The 21,108-nt window shown below is 36.7% G+C and overlaps 1 long non-coding RNA gene and 1 pseudogene across 1 annotated transcript in view; both read right to left on the bottom strand.

Annotated features, from left to right (window-relative positions):
• LOC140512796 (uncharacterized) overlaps nt 1-21,108 on the bottom strand; it is a 201,601-nt gene that overhangs the window by 101,517 nt on the left and 78,976 nt on the right. The window lies entirely within an intron of this gene.
• LOC140511330 (myb/SANT-like DNA-binding domain-containing protein 7) lies at nt 15,525-17,638 on the bottom strand (annotated as a pseudogene).

Raw genomic sequence — 21,108 nt, 5'->3', positions numbered from 1 at the left:
TCTTTCAGACACAGATCTTGTAATGGTATTGCTGGGTCAAATGATAAGGACAGTTTTATAGCTTTCTGGACCATGGTTCAAAATTGTTTCCCAAAATGGTTGGACCAGTTCATAGCTTCACTAGCAGTGTGTCTGTTTTTCCATATCCTCTCCAGCATTTGTCATTTTCCTTCTCTGTTATGTTAGCCAACCTGATGAGTAAGAGGCTGTGCGTTTAAGTTGTTCTACTTTGCATTTCTCCAATTATTAGTGATTTGGAGCATTTTCTCATATAACTATTGCTAGTTTTGATTTCTTTGAAAATAGTCTGTTCATGTCCTTTTATCTTTTATCAGTTAATTGGAAAATGGTTCTTATTTTCATAAAATTGAATCATTTCCCTACATATTTGAAAGTAAGATTTTTATCAGAAAAACATAAATTTTTCCCAATTTTCTGTTTTTATTCTAATTTTGGCTGCATTGGCTTTGTGCAAAAAATCTTTTATCATAATCCTCCATTTTATCTCCTATGATACTCTCTTTTATTTGATCTTGAACTTATCCATTGATCTGACAAGTACAGTTTCCATATTCCCCTTATGTTCTTATATGACCCTTTATGTCTGAATCATGTACCCATTTTTATTTTTTCTATAATGTGAGAGATTGTTCTATACCTATTTTCTGTCAGACTGCTTTTTCATTTTCCCAGAAGTTTTTGTGCAATTGTTAGTTCTTTCTGCAATAGCTTGGATTATTAGATTCATTAAATACTATGTTACAGTGGTCATTTACTTATGAGTATGCTGTGGCTAAACTGTTCCATTGATCAACCAATCTATTTTTTTTTTATCCAATTCCAGATTGTTTTGATGATTACTGCCTTGTGATATACTTTGAGATCTGGTACTACCAGACCAACTTCCTTGATGTTTTATTTTTTAATCAATCCCCTTGATATGTTTGACTTTTTATTCCTCCACAAGAATTTTGTTCTTATTTTTCTAGCTCTAAAAATTTTTCTTTTATAGTTTGATTGATACAACATGGAATAAGTGAATCATTTTAGGGAATATTGAAATTTTTTATTATATTGTGTCAATCTACCAATGATCGATTAATATTTTTCCAGTTGTTTAGATCTGTTGTCACTTGTATGGAAACTGTTTTGTAACTGTATTCATATTCTTTCTACATGTGTGCTTACGGGTTGACTTCCAAGTATTTTATATTATTTGCAGTTATTTCAAATGGAATGTCTCCATCTTTTCCTGCTGGGTTTTGCTGGTAATACATAGAAATACTAATGATTTGCATAGGTTTATTTTGTATTGTGAAATTTTGCTAAACTTGTTCAGCGTTTGTATAACCTTTTAGTTGATCCTTTAGGCTTCTTTAAATTTCTTTTACTAGTTCTTTATGAAGGCATACTGGCTTCTTTAGATTGTCTGCTTCTATTTTCCCTGAGCTCAAAAGATTGTCCCGAGGTTTAAATGAGATAAAATGACATATGTTAAGTACTTTTGTAAACCTGAAATCAACAAGTAAATGTCACCTATTACAAACTTAATAACTATCGTTCTGTAATATGTGATACATTTTCCATCCTAGGAACAAAAATAAAGCTTACTACATTATAGTTGGCAGTAAACACTCTATTATTTTTTTTCCTGTTTTCTCTATCATTACATTTTCCTTTTTTTCTCCTTTCCTTCCTTACTTCCTTCCTGATTTTTAATTGATGTAACATCTATACAATAAACTTATTATTCCTTTCTTCTTCTCTATAATCTTTCAAAGATCACCAACAGTGACTTAGCCATCAAGTTCTTTCAGTATTTGGGGAAATTGTTATCTCAGACTACTGAATGGAAATCATCAAGGAAACTATATTTTATTTTACTCTCTTTCTACATGTCTTAGAAATAGCTTTCTTTTGACCATTTTAACTCTGTTCTTTATAGTACAAAGATCCTTCTTTTTGAGACAGAAAAAAAACAAACAAGGAAGTGATTAGCTCTCAGTGATAGTTTTTAGCTATTATTATAATCCTATCCAGCCTGAGAAGTTTCAATCTTCCTCTTTTTTTTTTTTTTGAAAAATAGATTTAAAAAGGGGGAGGAGCCAAGATGGTGGAGTAGAAAGACACACATACAATTAGCTCTTACCCCACAGCCCATGAAATACCTATAAAGAAGAACTCTCAACATATTCTAGAGCAGCAGAAACCACAGAACAATGGAGTAGAGGAGATTTTGGTTCCCGAGAGACCTGAAAAACCCCAGAGAGACCTGAAAAACTGATGAGAAAGGTCTGTCATGCACCTGATATGGAGCAGAGCCCAGCTCTGCCTTGACCATGTGGCACTGGCAGATCTGAGCAGGATTCAAGGACGGAATCTTCAGGGGCAGCACAGGTCCCTTGACCCATAGACACCAAAGGTCAGTGAGAGGGTCTTTTCAGCTGCTTGAGAGGGGAGCAGGGTGTCCCCATAACTCAGGCCCCCTCAGGAGGCAGCAGCAGAGACAGCAGTGGACAAGAGCTCCCAAAGCAGGCAGTAACCCACATCCATTGTTGAAGTTCTCCTCATAAACCCCTTGAGGGAACTGATTGAGCAGTTGAACTTAATTTCACATTTAATAGCAGCCCTGCCCCCTCTGAAACCCCCTAAGGCTTAGGAACACCATTTGAATCTCAGCCCCCAAGCGCTGACTGGGTAAAACTGGAAGCAAGGTGGTTGTGCAGAGGAAACTCAGAAGTCAAGTAACTGGCTGGGAAAATTCCAAGAAAAGGGAAAAAAATAAGACCATAGAAGGTCACTTTCTTGGGGAACAAGTGTCTCCCCCAATCCTTTCAAATGAGGAAGAACAAGACACACTGTCAGAGGAAGTCAAGGTCTCTACCTCCAAAAGGAATTTAAAATGGGCTCAGGCAATAGAAGACCTTAAAAAACAAGTTAGCAGCTTACTAAAGGAGAACCAAAAAAATGCTGAGGAAAATAACAGCTTTAAAAAGAGGCTAACTCAATTGGAAAAAGAGGTCCAAAAACCCAACGAGGAGAAGGAGGTTTTAAAAAGCAGAATTAGCCTAACGGAGGAGAAGGCTCAAAAGTTCACTGAATAAAATAATGCATTGAAAAAGAGAACTGAGTTCAGTGAAATGAATGACTATGAGTTAAACCAAGAAGTTAGTAAACAAAACCAAAAATTTGAAAAAATAGAAGATAAGGTGAAACAACTCATTGGAAAAACAACTGACCTGGAAAATAGATCCAGGAGAAATAATTTAAAAATTATTGGACTACCTGAAAGCCATGATCAAAAAAAGAGCCTAGACATTATTTTCTGTGAAATTATCAAGGAAAACTACCCCGATGTTATAGAATCAGAGGGCAAAATGGATATTGAAAGAATTCATTGATCACCTCCTGAAAGAAACCCAAACAGAGAAACTCCTAGGAATATTGTGGCCAAATTTCAGAGTTCCCAGATCAAGGAGAAAATACTGCAAGCAGCTAGAAAGAAACAATTTGAGTACTGTGGAAATAGTCAGGATAACACAGGATCTGGCAGCTTCAGTATTAAGGGATTGAAGGGCTTGGAGTGGGATATTTCAGAATTCGAAGGAACTGAGATTGAAGCCAAGAATCACCTACCAAACAAATCTGAATATAATACTTCAAGGGAAAAAAATGTTTATTCAGTGATATAGTTGAATTTCAAGATTTCATGTTGAGGAAAAGACCAGATCTGTATTTAAAAATTTGACTTCCCAAGACAAGAATCATGAGAAGCATGAAAAGGTAAGCAGAAAGGAAAAATCATAAAAGACTCTCTAAAGCTGAACTGTTTACATTGCAACATGGAAAGAAAATAATTTTAACTCTTGAGTCTTTTCTCAGTATTTGGGTAGTTGGAGAGATTGTACATACACACACACATACACATAGGTAGAGAGTACAGGGTATGTTATATCAGAAGAGATGATATCCACATGCAAAAAAATAAAATAAAATAAAAATTAAGGGTGAAGGAGGAAAATTCCAGGAAGAGAAAGGGAGTAATAGAATGGGGCAGGCTATAACTCATAAAAGAGATAAGAAAAATCTTATTCAGTGGAGAAGATAAGGGAGAAGGGTAGAGGGGGAAAAATAAAGCTACTCTCCCCACATGTGGCTGAAAGAAGGAATAACATGCTCACTAAATTTGATATGAAAATTTATATATATCACAGGAAAGTAGGAGAGGAGGCAACAAGTGGAGCGAGGGAAATGTCAGAAGGGAGGGCAAATAGGAGAAGGGAGTTACTAGAAATAAACACTTACAAGAAGGGACAAGGTCAATTGTAGGGAAGGAAAAATAAAGGGGATAGGTAGGTCAGAGGGCAATATAATCAGTATTATACACCATGATTACTATGGAAGTCTTTTGCAAAACAACACAAATTTAGTTTGCATTGAATTGCTTGGCTTCTCCACAGGGCTGGGGAAAGAGAGGGGGAGGGAGAGAAGTTGGAATTCAAAGTATTAGAAACGAATGTTGAAAATTTTTATTGCACATAATCGGGAAATAAGAACTACAGGGATAGGGGTATGGAAATTTATCTTGCCCTGCAAGAAAAGAGAGAAGATGGGGATAGGAGAGGGGTGGGGTGTGATGGAGGGGAGGGTGCTTTGAGGGAAGGAGTAATCAGAATGCAAGGTACTAGGGAGCAGGGGGAGGGGAGTGATGGGGAGGAAAATTGGACATGTTGCAAAGTGAGGTAAAAGCAATTAGTATTAAAACAATAGACTGAATTAATTACTGAGAATAAATCAATGACATCTTTAGTTTGGAGAAAAGAATTTCAGTCTAAATTTCCTAGAGGAGGTTAACCTCAGGTAAAATTTGGCATTGATGGAAAAGTCAAGGTTTAAATGGTAAATTTGATTTTATGATTGCCATTTAATCAGGAACTAGAACATGTATAGAAAGGCATGTAAGCCCCTTAAGACTTGCCTCAAAAGATATTCCTTAGCCAAAGTGAAACTATAATCATATTTGAAACCTGGTTATTGGAACTTGCCATTTTTAGATGCTATGGGACTATTAAGTGACTGTTCTTCTGAGTCTAACTCCAGGTATGGGTAGTAAGAAAGGTGATCTGAGCCTCCAATTCATGATGCCAATAAGCTGATGAGATGCTGGTATGAACTGCATAGGTGATCTCAAAGGAAGGGTGGGAGAGCGGCTGTTCAGCATGGGCTGAAGTGAGATTCTCCTAAATTTCCCCAATGACACCTGGCAGACTTTAAGCCTGATTGAATGCAAGTGGATAATCTAATCCTGCCTGGAATTGACATGAAGCTGGGGAGATATTGTATCCCTGCAGTGTCCTTACTATTGGTGACAATTTCCTATAGTCAAAAGGTTTATAAGCTTAATACCAGATCTATTCAATTATAGATGATGGGTAGGGGAACATCTGAGGTTAAGTCTAAAATTAAGCTATTAGGCATAGAATTTTAGACCAACAACATTAAGTTAGGGTCCTTTAATTCTTAGTAATACTTTGGAGACAATTAGGCCAAGAGCTTGTGAAGCTAGCAAAATAAATATTATTTGTGTCTCAGTTGGTTAATGTTTAAAAAAAAAAATTTCTTTTGTGCTCCATATTGTAAATGCTTTAAAAGGAAGTATCACCTGACCAAAAGTTGAAATTGCTTTATCTGTTATAAACTGTGTTAAAAAAAAAAAGAAAAATAGATTTAAAATGCCTTTAGTTCTTGATTTTTTCTTACCAGTTCTAGCTTATTCCGAATTGTAGTGTCCCTGACCATATTTTTACACAAGTACTAGGTGTGATTTTATATTTATGTTGCATTTCTTTTCCTTGTTTATGCCTTCTTAACATATGTATTTTTTTAAAATCTAAGTGAAAAAATTCCCTGCTTATCCACATTGGTTTCTTTAGTTTGGTTTCTTCCATTTGTCTTCAAAGATTAATTATTTTCTTCTCTTGTGAATTTCATTGTTGAGATGTATTCCTTTTTATTAAACAAATAAATTCCCAAATAACTTCAAATGCTTGAAGACAGCTTTCGTTCCTTCCCCTGAAGTTACCTTCTGTCAGATATCCTTAGTATTTCAACTGCTCTTGAAATGTCATTGTTTGTGTCCCTCATCATATTGGTCACCCTCCTCTGGATGCATTCCGTTGTTGATTTCCTTGATGAACATTGTTTAAGTGACAATCCAGATATGCTTTGAATAAAACTAAATGCAAGACTACCATTTCCCTGGTTCTGAAAATTACTCTACCAATGAGGTCTAAGAATTCATTGTATTTGAGGGGTATCATAGCACAGTGTGGAGTCATATTGAGATTATAATCTGTTGAATTTTCTTTGCCTTTTTAAGTGACCTCTATTTTAACCTTATCTCGCCATGCTATACTTATAAAGTAAAATGTTTTAAGGCAAATGTAGCAGCCTATCAAATACTAATTGTATCAATGATTATCATATATAGTGAATGGCAAATAAGGCCATTTATGCAAACAGATTGCAAAGAGAAAGTATGGAGATTAAATTATATCAAGAAATATACAGAGTGAACAACCTCTCCCTCTGAGAGGAAGATATTTGAGCTCAAACAAGAGGGAAGCACTAATCTTACCGAAGGGGAAATACTGAAAGTCCTCAGAGAAGCAAGAAGGAAAATAGGGACATGTTGAGGAGCAAGATGTTCCTCATGCTTGCAAAAGTCTTTTTCTTTCTACTTCCTTGAGCTTGTCCTGGGAAGTCTGGAATCATGAGTAACTTTCCAAGACTGTCTATCCTATCCAAAACTCTTGAGTTAAATTCACCTCTTCAAGCAGACAAGCAAGAATCATGTCCATATTTTCTTTAAAAATTAAGAGAATTTTATGCAAAATGATCCAAATCTGGCTCAAAACCTGTGTTATATTTAAATCTTATTAGTTTATCAGTCTATCAGTCTGTCAATAAACCTTTATCTCCCTTTCTCTCATTTATTCTTTCTTTTGTACTATTTCTCCTTTTACTCCTGATCTTTGAAAAATCAAATATACCATGGCTCAGTAATAACATGAGCCAGTTCTTTCTATTCCCTGGGATATAGTGTATCCAGGTCTGATGATTTTTAACTCATTGAGAACTGCAGGTTATCTCTTAATATCTTTTACTTTACATCTCAGGTCTTTGCTAATAAATATTTTTGTTCTTTTCCTTCCAGCTTGAGAATCATTCTCCTTGATAGAGAAGACAGAAACAAAATAAGGGTTTAGTAATTCTGATTTCTGTCCAGAAACTGTTATCTTCCAATCTTCACTAATCTAAAACCCTATCTCTTTTTGATCTTCATTGTACCCACAGCATAGTCCCCAAATCCCTTTTGCTTGTCTTTATAAATCATTGCAAGATTTACTGAATTCTGAGCTTTAGTGTTCCTGACATTACTTTTAAAATAGCAGGGCTTCTTTTGTCCTCCCTTTGTTTCCAACTTCTGAATATGCCTTCTAAAAATCTTAGTGATTTCTTTCTACATCCATTGTGATCTCTTTAGATGACTTTTCCTTTTCTTTGGTATTGGATTTGATTCTGCTGGTGTTCTCATAATTTCATTTCTAAGGGCTTCTCAGCCATTTATGGTTAAGTTTTCTACCATTAAAGCTATGGTATTATGCTTGATTTCTATGCACTTTTAAAAACAAAATGATATAGTTATGTGTATGTATGTATATAAGGGAGAGAGACAGAGGCAGAGAGAGAGAGAGAGAGAGAGAGAGAGAGAGAGAGAGAAATGGAGAGAGAGAGAAATCCTCCCTTCTTTTAGCTTTTCAAAGACCAATTCTAAGATACAGTGCTCACTTGCCTCAAAGACTTCCATCATTTCTATTTAAGCAACCTATTCCTCCATGTCAGTCAGAATCAGGTTCAAAGTAACATTTCCCCATCTTGTTTCCTTTACGTTTTAAAGAAAGAGATTATTTTTTAAGGTGAGTCAAGGAGTTATAGGCTTCTTCGTTTTTGGCAGACAGAGAAATCGAGCAGCTGTCTGCATAATTAAAGTCCTTCATCCTTATTATATCATGGCTCTGTGCCAGAATTGTGATTTCTTTCCTGAACTCTACATTTATCTCCTGTTTTCCTGCAGTCTCTCATATATTCTCAATTCTTGCTTTTCTTTATTCTTCTACATATCCACACCAAAAGATTCTTCATCATGCTGTCCTGCTCTAGTTCATGAATGGTAATGAATGAGAAATGTATAATTCTCATCCACCACACTTTTTGTCTAGTCTTTCTTTCTTAAGGTAAGTATATCCTTCCACAATCATCTTCCAGTAATTAGTTCCTTGATACCCATTCTCAGGGATACCTATGAAGCTGAGTTTGCCTTCTTATATGAGGATCTTTCTTTGTGAATTTGAGCCTAGACCTCTGACACCATGTCTTTTCATTGCTGGCTCTCTTCTTGGATATTTTTTTCTGTGAATTTCCAATCCTCTCTATTACTTTTCTTCTTCATGTTAAATCTTTAGCTCTGTAAGATAACATTAATAAGCAGATTCCCAATTCTCCTTCCCTCCCTTTTTTTCAGAGGAGGAGAAGGGAACAAGTGTTTATTTAGCGCCTAGTATGTGATAGACACTGCTAAGAACTTTACAGATATTATCTCACTTGGTCTTCACAACAACCCCGTAGATACTGTTATCACCATTTTACATTTGAGGAAACAGAGACAAACAGAATCATATTACAATCTAAGTGTCTGAAGCTATATTTGAATTCTAGCATTCCTGACACCAAACTCAGTACTCTAAACACAATGCCACTTGGGCACCTCCTTTTTCTTCTTTTAAAATATTTTTTATCACTGTCCTCATCATCATCTTGATCAGATAACTAGATGGCAGAGTGAATACAGTGTGTGTCCTGAAGTCAGGAAAACTGGAGAGCAAATCTGGCCTGATAGTTACTTGTTGTTGGAATCTAGGCAAGTTACTTAGCTTCAGTTTCCTCATCTGTAAAATGGTGAAAGTACTAGCACCTAATTCCCAGAATTGTGAAGATCAAATAAATAATTGTAAAATAATTAACACAGCTCCTGGCATGTAGGAAATTGTAATGGTAATTTAAATGGGAAGATCTTTTTCATTCATTAATAGGCCCATGTGACCTGCTTAAGTGACACAGAGGCTCAAGTCACATGAGTCTAAGTCATATGGAATAGGAAGAGGTAGAGCAGAGCAGAGATGAGAGAAAAATTTGATCAGAGAGCAGTCAGAACTGAGGGACAGGGAGGAGGCAGATAGCTGGGCTACTGAGTGCTTGTTTGTTTTTGGAAAGGCCCTAACATGGGGAAGGCTTGGGGATGGTATTGTCTTTTGCATTGCTGTTTTGTATAGATTTTTGTTACTATGATGAATTTGGCTTTCTGGTATCTGAATAAATGTTTTGCTTCTGTCTTCCATGTGGGGAGTCTGTTGTATTTCGTTATTCAGATTTGTACCAGGATATTCATGGTCACCATTGGCACTATGAATATTGTGCTAGTGCTACAGAAGTATTATATAAATTCTAGTTATTGTTATAATTTTGATGATTATTGATCAGATTTTTAAGCCTCTAAGACAAAGACACATCACTACCCCTTGCTCAGTGTATTCTAGTCTGATCAGGAGCCTGAAATTCATTTACTGTAAGCCATGGTGAGGTTGTGTGTTTGCTACCTCTTCTCCAATTGACCTTACTTATTCCTGAGTCTCATAAGCTTTTTTGCTTTCCCCATTGAAAAATAATCTGTCTTCCCTCTGTAAATGGCACATTATTTTGTTTGTATCTCACTTGTGGCATGATATCAGAGAAAGAAAACTATTCTTGGAATTACCACATGCCAAGCACTGTACTGGGTGCTGGGAAATGCAAAGGCAAAAAAAAACCCAAACAGTCATGTCTTCAACGTTACAGTCTCTTTCCTATAATATGAGAATATGGTGAGGGGAACATGTATAAAAATATATATTTATATTATGTGTATGAATATGTGAATATGAGCATAAATGCATAGCCTTATTAAACACACGTATATGTACATATACATATATAATGACACTCAGAAATGAACTGGTTTATTTATTAATAAAATAGTAGAGTAGAGAGGAAAAGATATCAAAACATATGACAGACAATACCTGGGTTTAGGAAGTGATACTATCTTTGTGATCATAGTCAAGTTAATTAACCAGAATGGTTAACTGATATTAATTAACCTCAGTTTCCTCTTTAAAATTAAAGTAATAATTTACATAATGAAAATAATAAACTATCTAATTTAGTATTTTTGGAAGGATAGCTCTTTGTAAGCCTTGAGCACTATATACATTTAAATTTTTAGTTTTATCATTTTTAATATATAAATAAGAAAATGTTTGGTCTAAATGATAGATCACTGGACTTAGAGTTAGAAAGACATGAGTTCAAGTCCTTCCTCTAATATAGGATGGCAATGTGATATTGGGCAACTTACTTAACCCCTCAATGTTACGAGGCAGTTCTCTAAAACTATTTAGTTGCAAAGCTATTTGCATTAGGAGAAGGAATTTTCTCACTAGAAGTTTATGACAGCAGTGAAATCACACATCTGGTCCAAGGAAAATAATTCATTAATAGTGTTTAAAATCTCTAATATAGAAAGATTCCCAGTGATTTACTGACCTGAGAGCTTATAGGAGAAGACCAGGAGTGCTAGGGTGGCAAAAATATAGTATGTTACCACCAGTTTAGCTCTCATCTAAGAGAATGTTGCTGAAGCTGGAGTTGGAATACAAAGAATCCATGGTATTACCATGCTAATTAATTGCACTGATGTAGTAAGTTGGCATCTACCCTTCAGAAAGCAACTCTGGGACTGATAAAGTTGTTTTAGTGGAACCAGAATGACCATATTAGTGTATGGCACTGAGTTTCCTTGCTAGTGTGGAAGAAATACCTGAGCAACAACCAGGACCTGGAGACCCCCTGGCTGGTTTAGCAAACAAATATGAAATGACAATAGAGAATATCAGTTGTGTAAAGTACCTTTGTACTTAATCATTCCATCTTCTTTATCTTTCTCCAGAAAACCACATGGAATACAATTGATTTTTCCACACACCATATTGAGAAGGAAGCTTTCTGTGGAAGAGATGCATCTAAATGGACAATTATCCTCCAGCTCTGTGAAAGATTACAATAGGTCAAATGGCAGGATAATTACATATGGATGTTGATTGAACCATTGCAGTCCAGGTAATTGCAGTCCTTTTCAGTGCCTTGATGTTTTTCACCTTTGGATATATAAAAGTTGTTAGGTCTTTACAGAGTGCTTATGAATGGTTTTTTTTTGTTTCTTTTTGTTGTTTGCTTTTTGCACAGAATTCTATGTTTTTACATATATGTACTGAAATCTCTCCCAAAATCTGGCTATTTCAAAACCTAATTGTAATCTGTAATCATGTTTTCACTTCCTTTTCCTTTTGTCCACTCTACCTATTCCCTCCTATACTAAGATAGAGAAGTTTTCAGTTCAACTCTGATGCTTTTCCCCCTTCATTGGAAATTGTCTGTCTTTCACTGTCACCATGGCAAATCCTTGGCTTCTGTCTTTGGACCTGTGATGGCCTTGTATTTAGTTTATTCTTCCTCCTGTCTTCAACTGTGGTAGACTAAGAAAAGCACTGGATTTTGAGTCAGAGGAACTTGGTTCAAATCTAATTCTGACACTTGCTACTTAGGCAAAATACTACCTTAGAGAAATCATTTCTTTTCTTGGGGACTCAATTCTCTTATGCATAAAATGAAGCAGTTGAATAAAATTGATGACCCTTAACCTTTCTTTAAGCTCTAAACCTAAGACCCTAAATATTTTTAATTAAGTTTTTTTTAAAAAATATGTATTTATGTTTTACTTAATTTTAGGATATACCATGATACAATGTTATGTGTACAAAGGTGTCCTTGGAGTCTAAAGACCCTAGTTCAAGGCCATGTTTTATCGCATTATGTTTGTAAAAATGACCTTAACCTCTTAATGTCACAAGCAAATTTCTGATAATATAACTCATAGAAGAATTGAAGATTCAAGAGTCAGAAAAATTTGACGTGAAACTTTGTTAGAAATACTGAAAAGTAAATAAATGTGATGAATAAGAAAGGCTCCAGTACCTTCTCATGGATATGTACTTTCCATAGTCATAAAACTGTCATTCTATGACTGAGTATGGACATAAGATGAAGGAAGGTAGTTGTTGACAAAAAAAATGCTGCTTGAAAGATTATTGACAAGAAATTTAGATTTTCCAATGAAACAATGATATAGTGAGGTAAAAAAAAAATCTATTGCTTCATTACTTTACCTAAAGGTAGAGAGAGAAAGAAAAGAGCAGGAGTCAGTAGAAATCAGAGGAGGAAGAGATTAGTCGGGAACATACAGGAAAAGTAAGAGGAAAGTCACGAAGAAAGGGCAGAGATATGATTGTGAAGGAAATTAATTCCACAAGTGATGCATAGTAAAAACACTCACAATTAGTAATCCTAGCTCATGAGAAAAAAGGAAATGAAAGGGAGAAATAAATCATTGATAGACAAGGAAAAATTTATTTGTCATAAAGAGAAGAGAGATGGAAGCTTGACATTCAGAATCAAAAAAGATGTTTCACTAATATTGAGTAGAAGGTATTGCTTTTAATATCAGCTGAACTTTTCTTTGCACTGTTATGTCCAAGGTTGCATTTATCAGGAAAGAATGATAGGATTGTAGGGTTGGAGGAGAGAGAGAGAGAGGAGAGAGAAAGAGATAGAGAGAGAGAGAGAGAGAGAGAGAGAGAGAGAGAGAGAGAGAATTTTCCTACTCATGACATTGTTCTGTATTTCATGCACAATTTCATGCACAATTCATGCCCTCTTGATTGGTCAATGGATTTCTCTAGTAACAAATTGAAGTCCATTGTGCAGGAGAGTTTAAGGCAAAAGTACCACATCTACTCATCATTTTGTATCTGTAATTTCTGTTGTTTTTGCACTGTGAAAAGTTATAAATCTAGTTTCCACTTTTCAGTCTTGATTATCCTCTTCTCTCTACTGGTGAATATTGTGAAATTAGCCAAATATAGTATTATGAACCAAATGACTTCAGTACTGGCATAAAAAAAAAATTCATGGACAAATTTTGATTCAATCATTTTCAACCTGTGGAAGATAAGGAAATCATCAAATAGGAGCAGAGCAGCAGAAATGAGCTCCCCACCACCCCCCAACCCTGGCAGTTGCAGAGATATAACAGAGAAAGTTATTCCTCTTTTATTATGGTTGAGAATGGTATGTGAAGACATTGACCTTGCTCTACTCATATTTATTTTCCCAAGATTGCTAGATAATGATCATCTAGTAGTGTTGCAGATAGCCTAGGGAACAGATGGCATATATAAATGAAGGCTGATCTGTAGCTCCTTATGTTCATCTGACTCCCTGGAGATTTTATTGGAGTTCTTTAGTCCTTTTTAACTCCCACCCCTAACTCCATCTATACTTCCATCAGCCTAGACTTCAACCAAATCAGAAGACAGGGGAAGAAAGGGAGGAACATGCAGGGATGAGGTTAATTAACTGGCAGTTATCAGAAGAGACTCCCTTGGGGTCCCTGCAGAATGTTCGAGGACTTAGTTGGTGATTTGTGGCATGTTTGTTTGTGTGTGTGTGTATATATATATATATATGTATATATATATATACACACACACACATACACATGCATATATGTTATATACACACATGTGTGATTTCATATGTGTATATACACATATCATATATGCATATTTTGCATATTTTACTTTTCATATACATTTGCATATAATTTCATACATGTAAGTTTACATATATAAAGAAGACTCATTAAATTGCAGTAGAATGCCATTTTGTTTTTAAAGTTCATGCTTTCTCATGCTTTTATGGAAAGAGAAAAACAAAACAGACAAAGATGGTTAATAATAAAGCAAGTCTCCATTTCATGTACATGAGTGAAAACTATTAAGTGTGGCAATGTTCTCTGTGATTTTGTTTGGGGAGGGAATCAGGTAGTCTCAGCTGTTAGCAAAATTCTATAAGGTCTCCAAAGTGATCCACAAGAGATCTGACATGCTTAACAAAGACTTGGGGGAAAAACAGAGGCTTCTTAATAAAAGTGCATACCCTAAGAAACTGATCTGCTTATTTTCAAGTCAAAAGTTGATAATGTTATACCTTGATACTAAAATGGAATGGTGACCTCACAGATAGAGGTACTCTCTGTGATGATGTGGATAACAAACCATCCATGTTTCATAGGAGGATCACATTGCAAATACTTTGTTATGACCTAAAGAGGGACCAGTTTCGAGTAAAGTAATGGAGCAATAGAGCTTTTGACTATGCTAAATTGTTGTCTGATGTGATAAGTCAAATCCCTTGTGCTACAAAAGATTTTTGAGTATTACAATTTTTTTAATTCATAAAATGTAACAGCTTTAGCAGGTTTAATGATCACAGGTTTCCCTTTGTAAAGCAAATTTAGAGATATAGGCACATCACCACAAAATATTTTGTTGCTGTTTTGTGTTGTTTTGTTTTTTGCAATCTTTTGGTCTCCTGTAAATGTATAACACTGGACAGAAATTCAAGGTATATTAAGTATTACAGAGAAATTATTTCAAAATAAGGACAAAAAAAGTTTGCTTTAGGGTTTGTGCTTCAAAAGAACAGTGATCTGTTCCAGACTGTATCCAATGAAGACCACTTCATTTCTAAGAGGTATAGGAGGTATTATGCTTTGCTCTCATACATTATTGGCCATTCAACTAGGTGAACCAACTTTGGAGAAAGTATGATTTTGACAGGTTGCTTAGATGGCATGTTTTCCAAGGCATGTCCTTTAACACATACTAGACAGAAAAGCTGCTAGCCTAGAAAAATGATATCAGCTTGAAGTAGAGCAGGGAAACTAACAACCCAAATCATTTGTTTCTAGAAAGCAGAGTTGGTAACAAACCAAATTAGGATAATTACTAATATTTACTTATGCACATAAAGTAACTATATAATATGAAATGCAAAGTATTTACTTACATTTAAAATTTCATATAGCATTCAATATTTCATTTCACCACAAATCATTAATCAATATGGAAACATGATATTATACTATAGCAGTTTCCTGTCAATCATTCATTTTACCCATTTTAGTGGTAAAATAGGAACTAGCTGAATGAAAAAAGAGGGGGGAAGAGGTGAAGAATTTGGTCACTACAGTTTGTATAATGTCAAGATGTGAATAATTATAGCAGTGAAAAATGTATTCAAAAGGGTACATATGGTTTGCAATTATATTAGTTGTATGCTTGCAAAGGGATTTAAAAAAAGAAAGGAATCCCTCTATATAGCAGTGAAGTAGAATTTTTTAAAAAGTGGTGGATTCAGGGCTCAAAGAATAGAGATTACTGCTAATAAACACATTGTTAAACCTGACAGTCTAATGTGCCTCATCCCAGCCATACCTCAGCCAAGATCACATTTATGAATAATACCTTACATTTTCACAATATACTTTTCTAAATGCTTTCACAGCTGCCATGCATGTGAGACTCACAACAACCCTGTAAGGTAAGTGTGACAGGGATATTCTCCTTTGTACATATCAGGATATTGACGCACAGGGAGATTATCTAAATTGCCTAAGACATTGAGGACTCACAGGAAGTCAGCAGCAGAAGAAGTTCTAGAGATTTCCTGACTTCCAACCCCAGACTTTTTCTGAATACCATGCTGGCTCACATACTTCTGTAGTCATCCATTAATTCTTAATAGGCTTCCAGGAAAGGAACTGACCTGTGTATGCATTCCTGTTGCTCCACAAATATATGATTCATCTTCTCTCTTTCTGAGGGCCAGTTGCACAAGATAAGATGTTGGGGAACAGTGAGGGCAGCCATTAGGAAGCAGATGTTATTACTGCTAATCTAGGAAATAACTTTCTTACAAGAGGTTCCTAACTTTTGGTGCTCGAAATTAACATTTGAAGTAGTTTTCTAGTCCTAGCTGAAGAGAACCAGTTGCTTCTTTTACTACTCCAACCAAACATCTGACTGCAAAGACAGAATCCTTGTGGAGCTCATTGGTCGTGTCTTGCTGGGCACTGGCCTCACCAATAGCAATTAGCTTGTCCAGTTTTTCTTCCTCACACTACGAAAGTTCTCATGTCAGTCTCCTGTTTTCTGCCAACTCAACAGCAATGGTCTTGGCCACTGGACACCTTTACACCATGCGCACCTTGGAGGTGGTTATTTGATGTAAGTCTCATTCCCACCAGAAACAAGATTCTAGAGGAAGAGGCTTGGGGCTGTTGTGTGCAGGTTATACCAAGGGTATTGCAGCTGGTACTGGCCCAGGGATCCAGCCCACTGGACATACCCATTCTGGTCATGATGTTGCTATGACAGGGAGCAATTGTACCTCTGTAAAGGCTATGGCAGCTGCGGAAGCTGGGGGTTACTTGAGAGCAAACTGACCCTGAGGCTTCATCCCAGGAATCCTCAGATCATTGATCTCAGGCAGCTGGTTATCAATTCCCACACTTAGGTAACAATTCTCATCTGATTCCTTAGCTGCACTGCAAATAGTCTGATGATCAGCTGTTTGGTTCCTCTTTGCCTTCGAGTTGCTGTTTTGCTCTTCCCCTGAGAGGTCAGAGGCTACTAACTTCTAATCACATTACTTGGTCTAGACAGCATTCTCCATTAAATTATCTGGGTCAGTCAATACCTGATTTTGGAGAAGCTGATCCAGTGTATCATAAAATGGGCAGTGTGGATGGTCACCCATGCTGGTGGCTTGGGCAACATAAACCTTTAAATATAAAGCTTTCAAAACTTTAAACCTGGAGCAGTACTGACATTCTTTGTGTTGGAAACCTTGATGCATTCGTTTTAACACAGCCTGATAGACAACTGCATTATAGTGGACAGTCTGGAGGCACTGTGTACTCTGCCTTACCCAGCATGGCCAGAAGAGTATGCATGTCCTGTCTGGACCAGCAGATGCCTGCACTACTATTGGTAGTGGCCATTGTGAAATGAGGAACTATCAAAGGCTCCTGAGAATCAAGCTGCAACAATGAAGACTTGGGGGAAGCTCTTTTTGGTCTCAGTAAATGTTACAGAAGTTAAAAACCTTTTCCACTCACTAATAGGGCTCAGGTGGAGCTATTAAGGGAAGATAGATTAGGGGAAAGTTGTTTGGTATGAAAACTCACACCTTTTACTGATTGCTAATGCGGTACTATGTCAGGAGGGGTCCAGCCCTCCAAGTCTGAAAAGAGTATATATAGTCTGAGGTGAAGTTTTTCTTTGGGGCTTAGTTTTGGGAAGAAGGTTTGTGTGTCAGATGAGAATCTGGGCACCCATTTTAAGAAGTCCAGCTTTATTTCTTATGATCAGACAGTTGGAAGCCCTGTCTGTTGGTCCTGCTTGTATTTTCTCAGTTGGTATATGTGTTTGATTAAAGTGATTTTTGACCCCTCAAAAGTTGCTTTCCTTTTAGAAAAGTAGCTCTAAGAAGTGGTGCAGCATGCCCTCCTGTGTATGCTGGGGTACTTACTGCTACAGTATATTTCTCAGAGCCAGTTGTTTCCTCCACAGGATTAATTGCTGTGGAACCAGGTCCAAAGACCACATGTGTGGCCAAGAATCTGCTTTATTTTCATAAATGTATTGAAAATATTTCTTATTCCACTTTGCTTTGCTGCCAAACCAATAACCTCTTCATTTTCTGAATAAGCAACCACAGCTGGCATGACTCTGTCACCTGCATCATTAGCAACCACATGTGTTCTGTCATCTTTATTGATGACCATACAAACAGGTATGGAGCTCAAGTGGACTCCAGTGGATGCCATGAGACTGACTAGCACGGCTGATCTTACAATGGCTGGTCACTACAGGTCTCAAATATTTCTTCTCATTTCCATACTGAATTAATAATTAAATCATGAAATTATGAAATGGGGTAGGTATGCCATTTTTTAGGTCCTTGTCAGGGAAATACCACAAATTGTAGCAAGAAATGGGATAGCGATTCACATTTTAATAACCATAAAGTCTGTGAAGGAAAACAGCACAGAAAATAGATAGACAAGCAGTGAAAAAGAGGGGAGGGAGACAGAGGGAGATGGTGTGGGGACAAAGAATAGGGTGCTGGAGAGAGGCCGGTGGTGTGGAGTAGCAGATGGGCAGCAGGAAAGAAAGAGACTGTCACTCACTAACCCCCAAAGGTGAGTGTTTTGACTTATCTTGTCAGGAAGCAGGGGGCAATGCTACTTTCAGCAGTCTCCTTGACACACGAATCCATGTTTATCTCTGCCCCACTTTCACGCACCCTTTTATCACTGACTTCCTCTGTTAGAATGTAAAGACTTTGAAAGCAGGGAATGTCTTGTTAGCTTTGATTTGTATCTCCAAAAATTAGTAATGATTTATTGTTCAGTTCTTGCAGTCATGGACAGCACTTCATGACTCCATTTCAGATTTTCATGGCAAAGGTACTGGAATCATTTGCCATATCCTTCTCCAGCTTATTTCACAGATGAAAAACTGAGCCAAATAGGATTGAATGACTTGTCCAGGGTCACACAGCTAGTAAGTGTCTGAGGTCATATTTGAATCCAGGAAAATAAGTATTTCTTAGTTCCTAAGTACAATTCAAACAATTTATCCATTGTGTCACCTGAATGCCCCCGGTTAGTAATGTATCTAGCACTTTAAAAGTGCTTAAGGGTGCTGCAAACTAACAAAATGTAATTGGAAAAATTTAATAAAATAGATAAAAGTTCAAGATAACATAGGTAATATTAAATTTTAAAATGAAAGCATTATGTGGCCCACAGGGATTCTTGTGTATCTTTTTCTAATTTGAATATTCACTTTAATGTTTGATTTAAGCAATTAATGATGCTCTTGCATAGGAAAAAAATGTTTCCTCAATGACTGTTACATTCTTAACCAGTCCTTTCTTCTCTCTTCTTCTTCTTCTTCTTCTTCTTCTTCTTCTTCTTCTTCTTCTTCTTCTTCTTCTCCTCCTCCTCCTCCTCCTCCTTCTCTCTCTCTCTCTTTGTCTCTCTCACTCTCTCTCTCACTTTCCCTCTCTCTATCTTTTTTGTATATATAATAATCATATCCTACATTTCTTCTTAAAGAATGTTCTAACAATTTAATGTTATAAAACTTATTAGTACTTTTTCTCTTTTCTCTCTTTTTAAGGTTTTATTTACCTTTTTCAATAAGTAAAGATCTATTCTCTCTACCTCTCAATCCCACACCTTTCTGCCTCCATTGGAAAAAAAAGAAAAGAAATAAAAAGAAAACTCTTGTAATGAATGCACATAGTCAAGGAAAACAAATTTCCACATTCATCAAGTCCAAAATTGTATACGTCTTGTTCTGAACCCAAAATCTATCACCTCTCTTTCAGGAGGTATGGAGATAACATTTCATCATCATTCCTCTGGAATCCTGATAAATGTCCATCGTTCAGAATTCTTAAGTCTTTTAATGTTGTTTAAAGTTATAAATGACTCAATCTCAGGAACTCCTTTCTTCCTCTCCTAAGCTCTAGCAATGCAGTCCAGAAAGTGTTCTCATTCCCTGAACTCGTTTGGCTCATTGCAATCACTAGTCCTTGCCCACAGCCAAACCCAGGGATCCGTCTGCTCAGTACTACTAGGCCTTACTTCCAGAAACAGCAGGGGATCTTTCAATCTTTCCTTACTCAACTGTCTACAGTTCTTTAGATGAAAGTTGGTTGTGTAAAAGTTCCTGAGGTGAAATTTCTGCGACTTACTCCCCTCAGGACCCAATGTTTGCTGATTCAATGGAATTGGCCTAGAGGTGTTTACACTTTTCTAAGACTAAAACCTCAGATCCTGGAGCCTTCTCTAAAGTCCTCTCAATACATTCTAGGAAGACAAGTGCTTTTCCCCTTTAATTTTTGTTGCTTTACATTTGTTTCATAAAGATGTTCTGCCTGTGTAGGAAATTTAGAGAGGCTGGAAATTTCTGGCCTTCTCTGCCATCTTCCCAGAATGCAATCTTTACTGGTACTTTTCAAATTTTTGCTTATGTATTTGGAAGTTTTTGTCAAATTCCTCATATAATTTTCATCCCCTGCAGTGCACATTGCACGTAATCAGCTATTTTCATGTTGTTATTGTAATGCTCACTAGAACTAGATGGTGAGACATATAAGGATACCATAAAATAATACTTCCAGTCACCTTCAGCTAAACATTGAGAACAAAACTCTTTAGTTACATCTCAAAGTGAGCCATTCTCTCATTGAACTGCAACTGAAGTATATATTCTCATTTCTTTTAAAGAATGTCAATATTTATGTGGTTCATTTCTCAGTCTTCCTCTTTGCTGGTCAAAGTTTACACACTTAGAAAGTAATCAGTCAAAGGGGTCTTTATAGCTATGTCAAGAACTGTGTGCATACTTTATTTCCCTTTTTAAAAACTACTTTTGGCAGGGAGGGGGCACAGTCAAGATGATGGAGTAAAAAGACGCACATACTCTAGCTCCTTCTCCACAGCACATAAAATACCTGTAAAGAAAGACTCTCAACAAATTCTAGAGCAGCAGAAGCTACAAAACGACGGAGTGGAGGAGATTTCCAGATCAGCATGAACTGGAAGACTGACAGGAAAGGTCTGTCTCACCAGAGGCAGAGAGCGGAGCACAGCCCAACTTGGCTGCAAGACACCTGGAAGAGCAGGACCAGAGAAGGCTTGGGGGGTAGAATCTCCACTAGCAACAGTGGAGGTTCACAGATTCCTCAAACCCACAAGTGAGAAAGACATTTCAAAGGTCACTGAGAGAGTTTTTTCACGTCTGGGACAAGGGAGCAGGGTCCTGCCTTAGCGCTGGCCCCAGGCAGCAGTGGCAGGATCAGCAACCAGCATCCATTGTTGAAGCCTGATCTGAACCTCAGCCCTGAGTGGCAGCCCTTCCCCCACCTAAAGCCCCTGGAGAAAATGAGAATCTGTATCTCAGGCAAGAACCC

This window comes from Notamacropus eugenii, chromosome 6 (assembly GCF_028372415.1).
Source record: "Notamacropus eugenii isolate mMacEug1 chromosome 6, mMacEug1.pri_v2, whole genome shotgun sequence".
Classification (NCBI taxonomy): Eukaryota; Metazoa; Chordata; class Mammalia; order Diprotodontia; family Macropodidae; genus Notamacropus; species Notamacropus eugenii.
Note: the sequence above shows the minus strand (reverse complement) of the source record. Positions and strands in the feature narration are given on the sequence as shown.